The sequence below is a fragment of the Stegostoma tigrinum genome, chromosome 44 (genome assembly GCF_030684315.1).
Source record: "Stegostoma tigrinum isolate sSteTig4 chromosome 44, sSteTig4.hap1, whole genome shotgun sequence".
NCBI classification, from domain to species: domain Eukaryota; kingdom Metazoa; phylum Chordata; class Chondrichthyes; order Orectolobiformes; family Stegostomatidae; genus Stegostoma; species Stegostoma tigrinum.
The window spans coordinates 9,178,083-9,197,998 of record NC_081397.1 but is presented as its reverse complement, the minus strand read 5'-3'; the positions used below and the strand labels follow the sequence as shown (position 1 = coordinate 9,197,998).

At 43.5% G+C, this 19,916-nt stretch overlaps 2 protein-coding genes across 6 annotated transcripts in view; one reads left to right on the top strand and one right to left on the bottom strand.

Moving 5' to 3' along the window:
- LOC132206965 (uncharacterized) overlaps window positions 1-16,157 on the bottom strand; it is a 54,558-nt gene extending 38,401 nt beyond the window's left edge. For 2 of the 5 annotated variants that reach the window (XM_059642097.1, XM_059642099.1), the window contains exons 1-3: window positions 15,961-16,091; window positions 15,188-15,269; window positions 7,788-7,869 (exon numbers count right to left, since the gene is read on the bottom strand). The gene's annotated coding sequence lies outside the window, so the exon portion shown is untranslated. Of the gene's footprint in view, window positions 1-7,787; window positions 7,870-15,187; window positions 15,270-15,960 lie in introns of all 5 variants that reach the window. The other 3 variants (XR_009443258.1, XM_059642100.1, XM_059642098.1) reach the window with 3 other exon arrangements.
- Window positions 1-19,916, top strand: part of LOC132206967 (uncharacterized) — a 405,704-nt gene that overhangs the window by 175,957 nt on the left and 209,831 nt on the right. The window lies entirely within an intron of this gene.

Genomic DNA, 19,916 nt, shown 5'->3' with positions numbered 1-19,916 from the left:
CTGCCTGCTGCACCTGCATGCTTGCTTTCATTGACTGATGTACAAGAACACCCAGATCTCGTTGAACTTCCCCTTTACCTAACTTGACTCCATTTAGATCGTAATCTGCCTTTCTGTTCTTGCCACCAAAGTGGATAACCACACATTTATCCACATAAAACTGCATCTGCCATGCATCCGTCCACTCACCTAGCCTGTCCAAGTCACCTGTATTCTCATAACATCTTCCTCACATTTCATCCTGCCACCCAGCTTTGTGTCATCAGCAAATTTGCTAATATTACTTTTAATGCCTTCATCTGTATCATTAATGTATATTGTAAACCGCTGCGGTCCCAGCACCGAACCTTGTGGAACGCCGCTGGTCACTGCCTGTCATTCCGAAAGGGACACGTTTATCACTACTCTTTGCTTCCTGTCAGCCAGCCAATTTTCAATCCAAGCCAGTATTTTGCCCCCAATACCATGTGCCCGAATTCTGCTCATTAATCTCCTATGTGGGACTTTATCAAAGGCCTTCTGAAAGTCCAGGTACACTACATCCACTGGCTCTCCCTTGTCCATCTTCATAGTTACATCCTCAAAAAAGTCCAGAAGATTAGTCAAGCACGATTTCCCCCTTTGTAAATCCATGCTGACTCTGCCCTATCCTGTTACTGCTATCCATATAGTTCGTAATTTCTTCCTTCATGATTGACGTCAGCATCTTTCCCACCACTGACTTCAGGCTAACGGTCTATAATTCCCTATTTTCTCTTTCCCTCCTTTCTTGAAAAGTGGGACAACATTAGCCACCCTCCAATCCGCAGGAACTGATCCTGAATCTATAGAATATTAGAAAATAATTACCAATGCGTCCACGATTTGTGGAGCCACCACCTTAAGTACCCTGGGACGCAGACCATCAGGTCTCAGGGACATATCAGCCTTCAGACCTAACAATATATCCAACACCATTTCCTGCCTAATATAAATTCCCTTCAGTTCATCCATTACCTTAGGTCCTTCAGCCACTATAACATCTGGGAGATTCGATCTGTCTTCACGAGGGAAGACACAAGGAAAGTACCTACTCAACTTCTGCCGTTTCCTTGTTCCCCATAATAAATACACCCGTTTCTGACTTCAAGGGCCCAATTTTAGTCTGAACCATTTTTTTTCTTTTCACATTCCTAAAAAAACATTTACTATCCTCTGTATTAAGATAATAAAATGTGAGGCTGGATAAACACAGCAGGCCAAGCAGCATCTCAGGAGCACAAAAGCTGACATTTCGGGCCTAGACCTTTCATCAGAGAGGGGGATGGGGTGAGGGTTCTGGAATAAATAGGGAGAGAGGGGGAGGCGGACCGAAGATGGAGAGAAAAGAAGATAGGTGGAGAGAGTATAGGTGGGGAGGTAGGGAGGGGATAGGTCAGTCCAGGGAAGATGGACAGGTCAAGGAGGTGGGATGAGGTTAGTAGATAGATGGGGGTGCGGCTTGGGGTGGGAGGAAGGGATGGGTGAGAGGAAGAACAGGTTAGGGAGGCAGAGACTGGTTGGACTGGTTTTGGGATGCAGTGGGTGGAGGGGAAGAGCTGGGCTGGTTGTGTGGTGCAGTGGGGGGAGGGGACGAACTGGGCTGGTTTAGGGATGTGGTGGGGGAAGGGGAGATTTTGAAACTAGTGAAGTCCACATTGATACCATTAGGCTGCAGGGTTCCCAGGCGGAATATGAGTTGCTGTTCCTGCAACCTTTGGGTGGCATCATTGTGGCTCTGCAGGAGGCCCATGATGGACATGTCATCGAAAGAATGGGAGGGGGAGTGGAAATGGTTTGCGACTGGGAGGTGCAGTTGTTTGTTGCGAACTGAGCGGAGGTGTTCTGCAAAGCGGTCCCCAAGCCTCCGCTTGGTTTCCCCAATGTAGAGGGAGCCACACCGGGTACAGTGGATGCAGTATACCACATTGGCAGATGTCCTTTACTATCCTCTTATATTTTTGGCCAGTGTGCCTTCGTACCTCATTTTTTTCTCCATGTATTGCCTTTTTTGTTACCCTCTGTTGGTGTTTAAAACTGTCCCAGTCTTCCGGCTTCCCGCTCATCTTTGCTATGTTATACTACTTCTTTTTTATCATTATACAGTCCTTAACTTCCCTTGTCAGCCACGGCCGGCCCTGCCTCCCCATAGGATCTTTCTTCCTCTTTGGAATGAATGGATCCTGCACCTTCTGCATTATATCCAGAAATACCTGCCATTGTTGTTCCACTGCCATCCCTGCGAGGGTATTGAACCATTGAACTTTGGCCAGCTCCTCCCTCATAGCTCCATAGTTCCCTTTGTTCAACGCCAATACTGACACTTCCGATTCTCCCTTCTCCCTCTCATTGCAGATTAAAACTTATCATGTTATGGTCACTACTTCCTCATGGCTCCTCTACTTTGAAGTCCCTCATCAAATCTGGTTCATTGCACAACACCAGACCCAGAATTGCCTTCTCCCTGGTAGGTTCCAGTACCAGCTGTTCCAAGAATCCATCTTGGAGGCACTCCACATCAAGCTGTATCTGTCAGTTTCAGTTACAAGAGTCTTAACAGTGCAGTTATTACAGTTTTTAATACATACTGATCAGGTACTCAACTACAACTGCAATCACGCCAATCCCCACTAATGGAGCTGCATCAAAACACTGTTCAAGTGAGCCATAACACACTGCAGCATCCAGAGCTGCGTAAAGCCGAGGAAGCACATTGGCACCAACGACATAGGTAGGAAGAGAGATGGGGATTTAAGGCAGAAATTCAGGGAGCTAGGATGGAAGCTGAGAGCTAGGACGAACAGAGTTGTCGTCTCTGGTTTGTTGCCCGTGCCATGTGCTAGTGAGGCGAGGAATAGGGAGAGAGAGGAGTTGAACACGTGGCTACAGGGATGGTGCAGGAGGGTGGGTTTTGGATTCTTGGATAATTGGGGCTCTTTCTGGGGTAGGTGGGACCTCTACAAGGAAGATGGTCTTCACCTGAACCAGAGGGGTACCAATCTCCTGGGGGCAAAATTTGCTCAGCCTATTCGGGTGGGTTTAAGCTAATTCAGCAGGGGGATGGGAACCAAAATTGTAGGTTGAGGATAGAAAAGGTTGAGAGTAGGGAGGTCAGAAATAAAGTTTCAGGGATGCAAGATGGCGCCGGCAAGCAAGAAGTTGCTTTGAAGTGTGTCCACTTCAACGCCAGGAGCGTCCGGAATAAGGTGGGTGAACTTGCAGCATAGGTTAGTACCTGGGACTTCAATGTTGTGGCCATTTCAGAGACATGGATAGAGCAGGGACAGGAATGGTTGTTGCAGGTTCCGGGATTTAGATGTTTCAGTAAGAACAGAGAAGATGGTAAAATGAGGGAGGTGTGGCATTGTTGGTCAAGGATTACAGTTGCAGAAAGCATGTTTGGGGACTCATCAACTGAGGTAGTATGGGCTGAGGTTAGAAACAGGAAAGGAGAGGTCACCCTGTTGGGAGTTTCCTATAGGCCTCCGAATAGTTCCAGAGATGTAGAGGAAAGGATAGCAAAGATGATTCTCGATAGGAGTGAGAGAGACTGGGTCGTTGTCATGGGGGACTTCAACTTTCCAAATATTGACTGGGAACACTATAGTTCAATTACTATAGATGGGTCAGTTTTTGTCCAGTGTGTGCAGGAGGGCTTCCTGACACAGTATGTAGATAGGCCAACAAGGGGCGAAGCCACATTAGATTTGGTACTGGGCAAGAGCCCGACCAGGTGTTGGATTTGGAAGTAGGTGAGCACTTCAGTGATAGCGATCACAATTCTGTTATGTTTACTTTAGTGATGGAAAAGGATATGTGTATACCACTCGGCAAGAGTTATAGCTGGGGGAAAGGCAATTACGATGAGATAAGGCAAGATTTAGGGAGCATAGGATGGGGAAGGAAACTGCAGGGGATGGGCACATTAGAAATGTGGAGTTTATTCAAGGAAAACCTCCTGTGTGTCCTACATAAGTATGTACCTGTCAGTCAGGGAGGAAGCTGTACGGCGCGGGAGCCGTGGTTTACGAAGGAGGTGGAATCTCTGGTAAAGAGGAAGAAGAAGACTTATGTTAGGATAAGATGTGAAGGCTCAGTTAGAGTGCTTGAGGGCTACGGGGTAGCCAGGAAAGACCTAAAGAGAGAGCTCAGAAGAGCCAGGAGGAGACATGAGAAGTTGTTGGCGGATAGGATCAGGGTAAGCCCTAAGGCTTTCTATAGGTATTTAAGGAATAAAAGAATGACAAAAGTAAGATGAGGGCCAATCAAGGATAGTAGCGGTAGATTGTGTGGGGAGTCAGAGGAGATAGGGGAAGCACTCAATGCATATTTTTCAACAGTATTCACTCCTGAAAACAGCAATGTTGTCGAGGAGAATACTGAGATACAGGCTATTAGACTGGGTGGGATTGAGGTTCACAAGGAAGAGGTATTAGAAATCCTACAGAGGGTGACGATAGATAAGTCCTCTGGGCCGGATGGCATTTATCTGAGGATCCTCTGGGAAGCCAGGGAGGAGATTGCCGAGCCTTTAACGTTGATCTTTAACTCGTCATTGTCTGCAGGAATAGTGCCAGATGACTGGAGGATAGCAAATGTGGTTCCCCTGTTCAAGAAGGGGAGTAGAGACAACCCTGATAATTATAGATCAGTGAGCCTTACCTCAGGTATTGGCAACGTGTTAGAAAGATTATAAGGGATAGGATTTATAATCATCTAGAAAAGAATAAATTGATTAGGGATAGTCAGCACGGTTTTGTGAAGGGAAAGGCGTGCCTCACAAATCTTATTGAGTTCTTTGAGAAGGTGACCAAACAGGTAGATGAGAGTAAACCTGTTGATGTGTTGGATTTCAGCAAGACATTCGATAAGGTTCCCCACAGTAGGCTATTGTACAAAATGCGGAGGAATGGAATTGTGGGAGATATAGCAGTTTGGATCGGAAATTGGCCTGCTGAAAGAAGACAGAGGGTGGTAGTTGATGGGAAATGTTCATCCTGGACAGCAGTTACTAGAGGTGTACCGCAAGGGTCGGTGTTGGGTCCACTGCTGTTTGTCATTTTTATAAATGACCTGGATGAGGGCGTAGAAGGATGTGTTAGTAAATTTGCGGACGACACCAAGGTCGGCGGAGTTGAAGATAGTGACGAAGGATGCTGTAGGTTGCAGAGAGACATAGATAAGCTGCAGAGCTGGGCTGAGAGGTGGCAAATGGAGTTTAATGCAGACAAGTGTGAGGTGATGCACTTTGGTAGGAGTAACCAGAAGGCAAAGTACTGGGGTAAGATTCTTGGTAGTGGCGATGAGCAGAACGATCTCGGTGTCCACGTACACAGATCCTTGAAAGTTGCCACCCAGGTTGACAGGGCTGTTAAGAAGGCATACAGTGTTTTAGCTTTTATTAATAGAGGGATCGAGTTCTGGAACGAAGAGGTTATGCTGCAGCTGCACAAAACTCTGGTGCAGCCGCACTTGGAGTACTGAGTACAGTTCTGGTCACCGCATTATAAGAAGGATGTGGAAGCTTTGGAAAGGGTGCAGAGCAGATTTACTGGGATGTTGCCTGGTATGGAGGGAAGGTCTTACGAGGAAAGGCTGAGAGACCTGAGGCTGTTTTCATTGGAGAGAAGAAGGTTGAGAGGTGACTTAATTGAAACACATAAAATAATCAGAGGGTTAGATAGAGTGGATAGGGACAGCCGTTTTCCTAGGATGGTGACAGCGAGCATGAGGGGGCATAGTTTTAAATTGAGGGGTGAAAGATACAGGACAGATGTCAGAGGTAGTTTCTTTACTCAGAGAGTTGTAAGGGAATGGAACGCTTTGCCTGCAACGGTAGTAGATTCGCCAACTTTAGGTACATTTAAGTCATCATTGGATAACATATGGACGTGCATGGAATATTGTAGGTTAGATGGGCTTCAGATCGGTATGACAGGTTGGCACAACATCGAGGGCTGATGGGCCTGTACTGTGCAGTAATGTTCTATGTAAGAACACTGATACAGTGTCTACAGAAATGACGGGGTTACCTGAAAAGCGTAGTCCTTCAACACCTGCACAACAGACGACAAATGGATAACACAACACATCCAGAGACACTGGTCTCCCCACCATACATGAAAAACATTATCAGAAATGACCACCATATTACCCCGATCCAACAACCATAACTGACAGAACCAACGTTATTTGCGAGATATCGTGGACAGATGCCAAAAACATTACAAAGGCCAAACTGGTAGGAAGCTAGACATCACAATTCATAAACACCATCTAGCTACCAAGAGACATGGCCAACTATCACTCATCTCAATACACATGGACGAAGTGGGACACCGATTTGACTGGGACAACGTAGTCATCTGAGGACAAGTCAACCAAAGACATGCATGAGAATTCCTGGAGGCCTGATATTCAAACTGGAATGCCATTAACAAATGCATAGAGCAGGATCCCATATACCAACCACTGAGAAACAAATCCGGCAGTGATGTCAGCCACCCCAGCAAACTGCGGCACATAAACAGCCAGCAGGACACAACAGCAATGCATCACCAGAGGTGCACTGAAGGTATTATGTCGTATGGTGACAAAATGTCTGTAAACAAGCAACAACAAGCTTGTCAAGCAATTCAACAACAGCATGGTTATTAATCTGACCCCAACGGTTCCTGCAATGCAAGTGTAACAGCAGTTATCAATGGGTAGCCGCCAGTTTCTGCAATTTCAATGTCACTGTTATCAATCTCTGAGTTTCTGCTTGGTGACCATGTGTGCAGCTATCAATAACAGCCTGTCGGCTTCTACTCTGTGAATATGAGAGTAGTTACCAAACCGTACCTGTCAGCTAATGCTTTGTAAAACTGGGAAGGCTGACTCCAGTATCTGCAGCTCTTGCTATCTCTAAGGTTATCGTCAATCAGTTCCTATCAATTTCTTACGTATGGATATGTGCATGTCGAGCACCTGTACCTGTCAGTACCTCATAATTTGCCAGTAAAGTTATCAATGTGTACCTGTGGGAATATACGTTGTGAATATTTGAGTATAGTCATCAAACTGTAACAGTCAGTATTTTTTTAATCTGTGGATATGTGATTGCAGTTACAAATCTGTACCTGTCACTTTGTGGTCTATGAAATTGGGAGTTGTCATCAATATGGAGCTGCCAGTTTCTGCTATGTGGATATGTGAAAGTAGTTACCGTTAAGTTGCTGTCAGTTTGCTATGTGAATGTGAGTGTTGTTTACGAACGTGTGCATACCAGTTGCTATGATGTGAATGTGTGAATATCTTTATTAATCTTTAGCTGTCCGTTTCTGCAATGTCAATGTGAGTCTCGTCATCATTTTTTTTTCATAAGCATTTGCAATACAAATGAGTGAGGTTAGGTATCAATCCATACCGGTCATTTTCTACTTGTAAAACTGGCTTAATTGTCAGCAGCCTCGAATATTATCGGTGGAGGTGTGACTCATTATGTGATAGTTGCTATGAGAGTAATTTTACGTGGATTTCATTCAGATACTGAGTGTATAATTTCAGTCTATCCATCTTCAAAATGGTGTAAAAGTCAATGGGTGATGAATTCTGAAATTTGTTGGAACTGTGCATTTGGAATGGAGAGATAAGAAAAATAAAGTTTCATTTCCTCAACGTCGTTTTACTGTTTGTTTGAACATATCTGTTGGAAATTAAGCTCAGTGTGTGTCTGACTCAATCTGCTCTGTGACTGTGGAAAGGATGTTCTGACAGTGGGAACATACCTGCTGTTTGTCAGAAGGATCTGGTCACACTTGCCATTGTACTGAAGAAATCTTACTTTGTCTTGGTCCTTCAAGTGTTTTTCTGCAGGAAAACAGAAGAGATAGTTCGTGTAAACCAGCATCAGTTGGGTTTGACAATGTTTAACTGATCAACACAACATTTAGTTAATAATCATTTGGATATTTTAATATCACTAGGAATTCTGACATAACTATGGGTCTTGGTCCAATCTAGCCCTGAGCTGCTCCTTGTCTGATCATTTCTAAAAACTTCAACACCATTTGAATGAGGTCCTCAAAGTAAATGATACCTGTACAGCTCCATGACTGGAACTCCCCAGTGGAAGCTTGTCAGTGGATATGAGTTTAGTTATTGATCTATTCATGTTAGTTCCTACTTAGTGAATGTGTGACTGTAGTTATCAATGTGTCCCTCTAAGTCTTTGGTAATTACTCATGAATTACACAGCAGAGAATGGCAGGGACAGAATGATAAGGAACTATTGATCAATTTAAATTATACAGCACAGAAGGTGGCCATTGAGCTCATCATCTCCATGCTGACCCAAACACCCCAAAATGGCCATCATAATCCGATCTTCTTGCATACATCCCATAGCCCTGCAGCTTACAGAGTTAATGTGGAGGTCCAGGTATGTTCTTACAAGAGTTGAGAATCTCTGCCAGCAGCAACTCAGGTAGCATATTTGAGATAAGCACCCTCTCATAAAAATGGTTTTTCTCCCATCATTTCTCATCCTCTTGCCACTTCACTTAATCAACTCCCGATGGTTTTAAACTCTATGCCAAGGGAAACAGATTCCCCCTGTTGATTCTATCTCTGCCCATCCCAATTGCCTCAAACATGGCACTCCCAGCTTTCACTGTTCAAAATAATACAGCTTCAACCTCTACAATTATTCCTCATAGCTACAACTCTCCAGCCCTGGCAACATTCCAGTAAATCTTCTCTGCAATATACCCAGAGCAATAACATCTTGCTGTAATGTGGTGACCATAGCAGCACACAATACATCAGTTCCAGCCTCACCAGTGTCTTATATAGTTTCATCGTTCTGGCCCTACTTGCGTGCTTCATACCTCTGTCAAAGAAGGACAGCATTCTATATACCTAGTTTAACAACCTTATCCACCTGTACTGCTATTGTCACACTCCAGTACACTTGCACACCAAGACCACTCACTTTATCTACAATTTCCACACCACCTCATGTATTCCCATTTCATGTCCTTTCACCTCTTGAAATGCATTACCTCACATTTATCAGAGTTGAACTCCATGTGCCACTCATCTGCCCCTTCCACCAAACCTTCTCTATCATTTTGGAGCTGACAGTTATCCTCTGCACTACCAGTACACTGATAAATTTTTGTGTTGGCTGAAAATTTCCCAATCGTAACCCACACGTTCAAGTCCAAGTTGTTACCATATAAAACAAACAGCAGCGGTCCCAACACTGAGCTGTGCGAAACACCACCTGAAACAGCTTTCCATTTACAAGGGCAGCCATTGACCATTTGATTCCTGTTGCTGAGCCAACTTTGCTTCCAATTTAACACATTGCTCTGTATCCCATGAGCCTTTCTATTTCTGATTCATCTGCTGCATGGTACTTTATCAAATGTCTTACTAAAATCCATGTAGTTAACATGCATTACACTACCCTCACATTCACGTGGCAGTCACTGACAGGTATCGATTGACAACTAAAATCACACATCCACATTGTGAAAACTGGCAGGGACTGATTGAAAAATACAACTGCATCTTCACACAGCAATCAGTATCTGTTTCTGTTATTTAGATGTGAGTTTTCTTATTAATCTGTTGATAATGATGTGTGAACATGCAACATGAATATTTGGGTGCAAATTTCAATCCGTACCTGTCCACGTCTGCTCTGGGAACCTGAGAATGTAGTTATTCATCTGCAACTATCAGTTTCTGTGATGTGAATATATAAATGTAGTTATGAATTTATAACTCAGTTTCCTCTACGCGAATACGAGAATACAGTTATCTATTTCTACCGATCATTCTTGGCTATGTGCATATACGGACATTGTGATCAATCTGTCCCTGTCATTACCTGCTGTGTGAATGTTGAAGTGCAATTGAAAACCTTTTCCACTCAGTTTCTGTGATGTGAATATGGAAATATAATTATTATTTCCCCCTGTCAGATTCCGCTCTGTGAATACAAGTGCCTCGTTATGCCACATGAGGCTTGGGAGTGTTACTGCAAGTTTCTTCCGATCGGTTTCTGCTTTGTGAATTTGAGGGTAGTAATATTGTCAAAGAGTCATACAGCTGCGAAACAGACCTTTGGTCCAACAGTCCATGATGACCACAGGCATCAATTTCATTCCTTTCCTTTCAGCATCTGTTTGTTGTATGAGAGAGAGTTTTCTAATGAGCTGCCAATCTGAATTAAAGATAGGTATTGGTCTAAGTCACACTGTCCTTTAAATGTCTGTTTGGGTTTCTAGCTCGGCATGTATGATCTGATACCCTTGGTGAGGTGTATTATAAAATCATCATAGCACTAACTTATAACACATTAATCATAAAGAGAGTGTAAGAATTCTCTGAAATAGTCAGTCTCCCACTGAGATTGCAAGTGTGGTTATTGTTAGTTTCATCAGCATCGGGCTGACGTTCACCATGGGATCAATTCAGTGTCTGGCACTGTGTGTCAATGTGTTCCTCATGCTTTGTCATCATATTTCACATGGATAACGAATGGGTAATGTTGTGGGTAATGTTCAAATGGGTAATGTTGCATTGAACATGTTACTTGTAGGAACTGCTGACATCCTTCTGTTGTTCAAATCTCTGCTGCTCAACATGAATGAGATTTTACCCAATGCCCTATGAATCAGATCATGTAAATGAAACTGTTTTAATACCTTTGTCAGTCTCTGACTCTGTAGATGCAGTTTGGTTAATGTCCACAAATATTGAGTCTCTGTACAGGTTATGATAGTAAGTTTGGTTCTGGATTGGGCAGTCACTCATCTGACTGTGTATTTCAAATTTATTCCTCCTGTAACAAGATCATTATGTGAGCGTTTCTTCAATCCATTGCCAATAATCTCCAGTTATCTGTTTGCATCTGTATCTGTTCACGACCCTATTTGCTTTCTTCTTTGGTCCATTTAATAACACCTTTATGCAGTACTTCTGTACGAGATGAGAGCTGCTTTTTAATTTGTACCTCTTTGGAGGCAAATTACATTGTAATGTTTATTTCATTTTAGACTTGGCCTACTATAGTTCAGTTCCAACAAAGGAAATTGATACATTAGTTACATGTCCAAATCTAAGACATGGTGCGATATTTGGAGGCATATTTAATCTGGCTTTCAATTTACTTCTTGAGCTGTTTCAGTAGAATTCATCATTGATCATGCAATAGCTTCAGTATTTTCTAATGTAGTGAACATGACTAATTTACTTTATGCCAAGCTGATACCTCATACTTAATCCTAAAGGAGAGCATTCACATACCGGGATTGAAGTACTTCACTCTTACCCTGTCCTATGAATGCTGAATGAAAGAGGAGCTCTCCCACCCAGGTGATATTTAAGAGAAATGGCATTTTCTTTTGTTTTTGCCTGGGTATCTACTAACCTGGCAGCATCTCCGTGCTTTGTAAGTTATTCTGTACCCACCGTGCATTGGCACAGGAGCTGCTGTTATGAAACAAGACAGACAGATACACTCAATTGATCCTATTTCCATCTTCCTGTATTGCGTTACTGAGCAGATTAAGTATTTCTTGGAAAGTGGGCAGCCAATTACCACCATGGCCGAGGACAGAGTTTTCAGTTCATCTGTCCTTTCGCATATGGGAAACAGCCTATGTTCTTCAGTTGTTTGTGCCTACAACATTTATAAGCAAGTGAAAATGCAAGACATTGCAACTGAAATGCGTCTGTGCTTTTCCTCAAGAGTTGAGGACAGAAAATAAATGGATCTTTGTAAAGGATACATTGCAGAGACTAATCGCTGTGGTGATATCAAAGGATATTTTCAGGATGATATTAATATCATTCAACATTGCATAGTGGCACAAGTCTTGGAATGCTGCTAAACTAAAGATGTTAATTTAGTATGTTATTGCCAAAGATGAAGTGCAATGAACAAATGAACTGCATTGTGGCTGACTGACCACAATGTTGCTTGTGCAGGAAAGAAAATTAGCTTTTTCACTTCGATTTTGTTTTATGGCGCAGACATTAACATGCTCGGTGTTGAACTTTTGTTTTCTGTCATGTAGTGGGTAAAACTGGGGCCGTTAAACTGAATTTACTGAAGAATAAACACTGTTGAACCCTCTTTGCAAAATATAAATGAGGACGGTTATGTAGTTATATTGCTTGTTTGAAAAAAATGGCATGAAGCGTCCTTGTGTTTGATGTAAAAATTCAGATGGAATGTCAAGAGGAACACAGGGCTATTTGAACAAAATTTAAGCTAATTTGAAAACAAAAGGTCTATGATTATAAAGTCCTCTTGCTTAAGATAGAATAAAAGATATTCTAATCATGCCAGGTGAAGCAATTGACAACTGATAAAGGTGAGGATGATACTTCATCTGCCAACATGACACATTTATGGAATTTGAATACTGGCTGAATTGATGTAGAATTGTCGGCTGGTTGTTTCTAAACAGTGCAGGTTCAATGAGAGAAAGGTCTGTTTGCTGTGCTGCAGACATCTATGAATATATGGGTGTGAGTGATAAGCATTGATCCGTACTTGTTGGTAGCTGTCACGTGAAGATATAAGCGTAACCATCCAACTGTCCCTCTCAGTTTCTGCTGTGAAATATGAGAGTTTAGTTATCAATCTATATCCATCAATTCCTCTCTCATGAATGCAAAAGTGTTACAAATATGTCCTAGTCAAAATCTTCTGTGAATATGCAAATGTTGTTATCAATCTACATATGCTTATGCTTTTGCTTTCCTGTCATGTGTGGATGTATTTATCAGCCTGTACCTGTCAGTTTTTGCAGTCTGAATGTGTGTGTAATTATCTTACTGTCCCTGTCACTTTCTGATGTGTGAATGAGTGTACTGTTATCAATATGTGCCTGTCAGTTTCTTCTCTATGGCTGTGCAAGTGTATTTACCCATTTGGCCCTGTCAAATCCTGTCCTGTAAATCTGACAGATGAGTTATTAGGCTATGCCTGAAGCTATCTGGTTTGTGAATGTGTGAATGCATTTATCATTCTCTCCCTGTATAATTTCTAGGGTCGGGTTTATGTCTTATTCCGGCTTGGTCTGTCTCTGGTCTGGACACATTTAGAGTTTAATGTTCATTTCTTGTTGCAAGCTCACTGTATGAGACATTATTAATTGTATAGTCAACAATCTAGGTTATCTGCCTGAATGTAGGTTATTTTCTGTATCATTTCAGGTCAATATTTGATTTCCTTCTGGTCTATTTAAATAGCAAAGTTTATATACAGTAGAAGTGTTTCAGATGGTTTTCACTATTCAGTTTGTAGTTTTATGCAAACAAATGCAATGTCAATGTCAATTTCAATCTGAAACCTGTCCTGATATGCAATTTCTCCAGTTTGTAGAAAAGGAAATGACACATTAATTACCTCTAAGTCGATGAGATGGTAACACGTAGAGAGGTGAAATTAATCTCTTGCTCGATATATTTCTTGGACTACTTCTTGGGAATTCAGTGTGTCAAAGAACAAAAAAAAAATTCCAGCAAAGGAACAGGCCCTTTGGCCCTCCAAGCCTGCGCCGATCCATATCCTCTGCCGAAACCTGTCGCCTATATTCCAAGGATCTGTATCCCTCTGCTCCCTGTCCAGTCTTGTGTCTGTCTCGATACATCTTAAAGTGACACTATCACGCACATCTCTACCACCTCCGCTGGCAAAGTTTTCCAGGCACCCACCGCCCTCGGTGTAAAGAATTTTCCATGCATATCATCCTTATACTTGTCCCCCCTCACCTTGAAATCATTACCCCTAGTCATCGAGTTCCACACTCGAGGAAAAAGCTTCTTGCTATCCACCCTGTTGTTGCAACTCATGACTCTGTAGGCCTCAATCAAGTCCCCCCTCAACCTCCATCTTTCTAATGTAAATAATCCTCATGTACTCAAACTCTATTCAGAGCTAGCACCCTCCATACCAGGCAACATCTTTGTTAACTTCCTCTGCAACCTTCTCCAAAGCATCAAGATCCTTTTGGTAATGTGGCGACCTGAACTGTATACAGGATTCTAAGTGTGTACAAACCAAAGTCCGATACAACTGTAACATGACCTGCCAACTCTTGCACTAAACGACCCATCTGATGAAGCAAAGAATGCAACATGTCTTCTTGGCCATTCCATCGAACTGTGTTGCCACCTTCGGGTACAATGGACCTGAACACCCAGATCTCTGAGCATCAATTTTTGCCAGGGCTTGTCCATTTTCCGTATAGTTCACTTTTGAATTGGATCTTCCAAAATGCATCACCTCGCATTTGCCTGAACTGAACTCCACAAAATTTGTCCAATTTTTTTTCCCCCCCATATAATGAATGAGTGATATTCACATTATGAACACGGGAGTGCATGTACACATGAGGATTGAAGTATTTAGCTCACATTCTGTTCTATTTGTCTCTTATCATGAAAGGCTACCTCTCTGACCTGAAATCCGTGAGTGGAAGTCATCTTCAATATTACACATTCTGAGGTTTGCAATATACATGATCTTCATGGCTGTTAGATGGTGTAACACATGTGATGGGGATAGTGTATATATTTACAACTCAGCGGAGTGCGTGTGTGCCAGAAAGTGTGCACACACACACTGCTGGCATTCTACGTTAGGCTTTGGGACAGGATGTGCATTTTGAAGGCACATTATTTAATTGTTCTGGTTGTGCCTGGGACATCTATTTGACAAAAGATTAATGCTGTCCTGCTCAGTTACTGATAATAATGTGAATGTTTTCCTCCATATCTGTCCTCATTATCTGCTAGATGTATGGTTGGTGTAACTATGTAGCAGCATGAACTATTTCTTCACCTTGACAGTAACTTTGAAAACATAGTTACTAAATGCAGATTTACTGCAGTTCTTTTGTGTCTATTTCAGATGAAAATTCAGTCTATTCATTTTCAAAAATGTTGTAAATGCCAATAGGCTACAAATGATGAATTTTTTTGAAATGGGGTGGTGTGTGTTGAGAAAACAGAGGGAGAGAAAGAACTATTTGTATTTTGTTGGTTGTGTTTGACTGTTGTCTTGAAAGCATGTCACCAGAAATTGAGTTTAATGTATCTCTGACTCAATTTGTTCTGTGCCTGTGGAAAGGATGTTCTCTGCTCGGACATGGTAACATACCTGTTGTTTGTTAGAAGCAGCTGGTCACCCTTAGCTTTGTATTGGCCAAGTATTACATTGTCTTGTTCCTGCAAGTATTTTCCTGGGGGAAGACAGAAGAGTTTACTCCTGTGAATCAACATCAACTAAGTTTTACAATGTCAAAAAGATTAATGTAATATTCAGTTAGTAATTATTAGGATGATTCTTTTCCTTAACTTCTTCTGATGAAGACCAGTGCTCCAAAAGCCTATCATTTTAAAATAACCTGTCGGATGATGACAGTGTCATGAGACTTCTGCCTTTACTTTAAAGTCATCAATTCAAACACAGCTCTGATTCCATTTTAACCTTGAGCTGCTCCTTGTCTAAGGATAATTTCTGTTTTAAATATATATGCTTCGATACCAATTGAGTAAAATCCAGAAGTGGAACGATAATTGGACAGCTCTACGTAAGGTGCTACCCAAAGCCACTGCGATGTCTGCGCCGTAACCAAATCCCAAATCACTAACTGTCGAATACATTGACTCTGATCAATGTCCGTTACAGGGTTCTTATACTTCCATAGTCTTATCTGTGTTTCGACTTAGACTGCACAATGTTAACAAACAGCATGAAACAGAAGCCAAACAATGAATTTCCAGCAGTGTTTAGAAGACTAAAAGCTACAAGACTGACCCCCAGCAGCAGCTTCTTGCCGCTGTGTCTCCCTCCGCAGGCCCACACACAGCCCGAGAAAGGCCTCTCTCTTCAAGTTCCGGGACCAGTTCCTGCTCCGCTCGGCCTCTTACCTACAGCCCCCGGTTCTCCCTGAACTGAGCCCGAATCAATGCCGGTCTCGGAGCCCCCTCTGTGTCCCAGACTCACATCTCGATGCGCTGCTGGAAGGAGCCTGCTGTTCCCTCGCTTCCCTGCGCGCTGGTCTCTCCATTGCGGCCTGTTTCAAACAAACCTCTTCTACTCACTGAGTCAATGCCCCTCAATGGCAGCGCTGGGGCAAGGCCTTACGCATGCGCTCCTCTAAACAAACAAATGCTCTTTTTCGAGGGGGTGGGGGAAATCGCGCATGCGCTACTTTTCCGAATAATTCCCAGAAACAAATATCAATTGATCATTTCCCCGATTCACTTTTCTCCCAGTTTCAGCAAAGCAACTGAGGGCTGTGGGGGCAAGAGCAGAGAACGTTTGTATGTAATGACTTTTCTTTCCCACGATTCAATTCCAATTCGCAAAAACAAGAGCGTGAAACAGAAGCTGAACGATGAACTTCGATCGTTTCCCGGAACATGTCAGTAACTGCCTCCCTGCGGCTGTCTCACAATCTGATGGGCAAGTGGAGTAGCTGCCGGCCATTCGACCCTTTAGATGTGCTCCCTAATTCAAAACATCACGTCTAATCTTATGACAACACAGTGTCGAGCTGGATGAATACAGCAGGCAAAGCAGCATCTGAGGAGCACAAAAGCTGACGTTTCGGGCCTAAACCCTTCATTAGAAAAGGGGGATGGGCAGAGGATTCTGAAATAAATGGGAAGAGAGGGGAGGTGGACTGATGATGGACAGAGGAGAAGATAGGTGGAGAGGAGAGTATGGATGGGGAGTTAGGGAGGGGATCGGTCAGCCCGGGGAGGACAGATAGGTCAAGGGGGCAAGATGAGGTTAGCAGGGTGGAAATGGAGGTGCGGCTTGAGGTGGGAGGAGGGGATAGGTGAGAGGAAGAACAGGTTAGGCAGGCTGGGACGAGCTGGGCTGGTTTTGGGACGCAGTGTGTGGAGGAGAGATTTTAAAGCTGGTGAAATCCACATTGATTCCATTGGGCTGCAGGGTTCCCTAGCGGAATACGAGTTGTTTTTCCTGCAAACTAAGGGTACTGCAGGACGCCCAGGATGGAAATGTCGTCTGAGGAATGGGCCCAAGCTACGCCTGTCTCTTTGTAGGTAATGTGGAACAGTCCCTCTTCCGCACCTACACTGGCCCCAAACCCCACCTCTTCCTCAGTTACATTGATGAATGTATTGGTGCTGCCTCATGCTCCAAAGAGGAGCTCGAACAGTTCATCCATTTCATCAAAACCTTCCACCCCAACCTCAAGTTCACCTGGACCATCTCTAACACATCCCTCACCCTCCTGGACCTTTCTGTCGCGATCTCAGGCGACCACCTATAAACCAATACAACAAAATGTGAGGCTGGATGAACACAGCAGGCCAAGCAGCATCTCAGGAGCACAAAAGCTGACGTTTTGGGCCTAGACCCTTCATCAGAGAGCTCTCTGATGAAGGGTCTAGGCCCGAAACGTCAGTTTTTGTGCTCCTGAGATGCTGCTTGGCCTGCTGTGTTCATCCAGCCTCACATTTTGTTGTCTTGGATTCTCCAGCATCTGCAGTTCCCATTATCTCTGACCTATAAACCAATGCCCATTTCAAGCCCACCGACTCCCACAGCTACCATGAATACACCTCCTCCCAACCACCTTCCTGCAAAAATTCCATCCCCTATTCCCAATTCCGTCACCGCTGCCGCATCTGCTCCCAGGATGAGGCATTCCACTCCTGCACAACCCAGATGTCCTCGTTCTTCAAGGGCCGCAACATTCCACCCCACCCTCCCCCGACAGTGGTCAAGAACACCCTCGGCCGTGTCTCCCGCATTTCCTGTACCTCATCCCTCACACCCCACCCTCTCAATAACTGCCCCAATAGAATCCCCCTCGTTCTCACATACCACCCCACCAACCTCCGGAAACAACACATCATCCTCCGACACTTCTGCCATCTACAATCCGACCCCACCACCAAAGGTATTTTTCCATCCCCACCCTTGCCTGCCTTCCAGAGAGACCACTCTCTCCGCGACTGCCTCATCCACTCAACACTCCCCTACAACCCCACCACACCCGGCACTTTCCCCTGCAACTGCAAGAAGTGCTACACCTGCCCCCACACCACCTCCTTCACCCCCATCCCAGGCCCCAAGATGACTTTCCATATCAAGCAGATAGTCACCTGCACATCTGCCAATGTGTTATACTGCATCCGCTGTACATGGTGTGGCCTTCTGTGCATTGGGGAAACCAAGTGGAGGCTTACAGACTGCTTTGCAGAACACCTACACTCGCAGTAAATAACCGCACCTCCCAGTTGCGAACCAGTTCAACTCCCCCTCCCATCAATGTGTCCTCAATTTGACCCAGGAATGCACTGTATAATATAAGGTTATACACGTTGGTAGCAAAATAAAAGGAAGGCACTTTATTTTCTGGATGTCGATAGTTGGACACAGTGGAATTTGCAATGAGATCTGGGTGTCCTCACAAACCAATCACTGAAATTAAGCATGTAGGTGTAGCAGACAGTGAGGAAGGTAACTGGCATGTTTTCCTTCATGGAGAGGTAATTAGAGTACAGGAGAAAAGTAGAAATTGTGGCAATTTAACAGGGTATCTGTGAGACAACATCTCGAATACTGACAGCAGGTGTGGCCTCCTTATCTGAGGAAGGATGGTGTTACTATAAAGGTAGTTTTAGTGGGCAGATTGCTGGGATGGAAGGAGAGATTGAACTGTTTGTGAACTTCTGTGCTAAAGTTCAGAAAAATGAGGGATTTTTGTAAAAACCTGTTAGCCACTGGCAGACTTAAACAATATAAATGCTGGAAAAATATTCCTGATGGTAGGAATTACATGTTTCGGAAATAGGATAGGACATTTAGGGCTGAGAAAGTGAGAGCTTTCTTCATTCAGAGAACGGTATGCCTCTGGAATTCTCGACCGCAGAAATCAGCTCCATCCAACACACTATATGATTTCAAAATGTTATTGTGTGCAGCAATTGTGAAGAAATAGAATCAAGGTATAATTGGCTTAATGGCAATAGAGAGAGAGTGAAAGTGGAGGGCTGTTTTGTTTTCAGTCTGGGGGCCTGTCACCAGTGGTTTCCACAGGGATTTGTACTGGCTCTGTTTTTGTTTGTCATTTATAAAAATGATGTGGATCAGAATATAGAAGGCATGGTAAGCATGTTTGTGAATGCTCGCAAAGTTATTATCATAGTGAATGGAGAAGGTTTTCTGAGATTACAAAGGGATCATAACCCAATCGGTTGGGCTGCAAAATGGAGTTCAACTGGATAACTGTGAGGTGTTGCATTTTGGTGCAACAATCAAGGGTAGGCCCTGTACAATTAATGGGTAGTGTTGTAGAAGAGAAGGACCGAGAATTCTTTTCAGTCTGCATCACACCTCAACAGGATGGTTAAGAAGGTGTTTGGCACGCTTTCCTTCGCTGCTCAGTCCTTTGTGTTTAGGAGGTGGCATTCACATTGACGTTACACAGGGCATTGGGTGAGGCCACTTCTGAAATACTGCCAACAGTTCTGGTCGGCCAGTTAGAGGAAGGACAGGATTAAGGTGGAGACGGTTCAGATTAAGTTCACCAATATTTCGAGTATGTCAGGTTCGAGTTATAAGGAAAGGATGGATAGACTGCGAGTCTTTTTTTTCACTCGAGTGTAGCATGTTGAAAGTCAGCTTATAGAAGTTCATAAAATAATGAGAACTGCAGATGCTGGAGAATCCAAGAAAACAAAGTGTTGAGCTAAATGAACACAGCAGGCCAAGCAGCCTCTGAGGAGTACAAAAGCTGACATTTCGGGCCTAGACACAATGGTAGCTGTCCTTTGCCTGGGAAGGGGGGAATTGAAGAGCGGCATGAACATTTTTAAACTGACAGGAGAAAGATCAAAAAAAT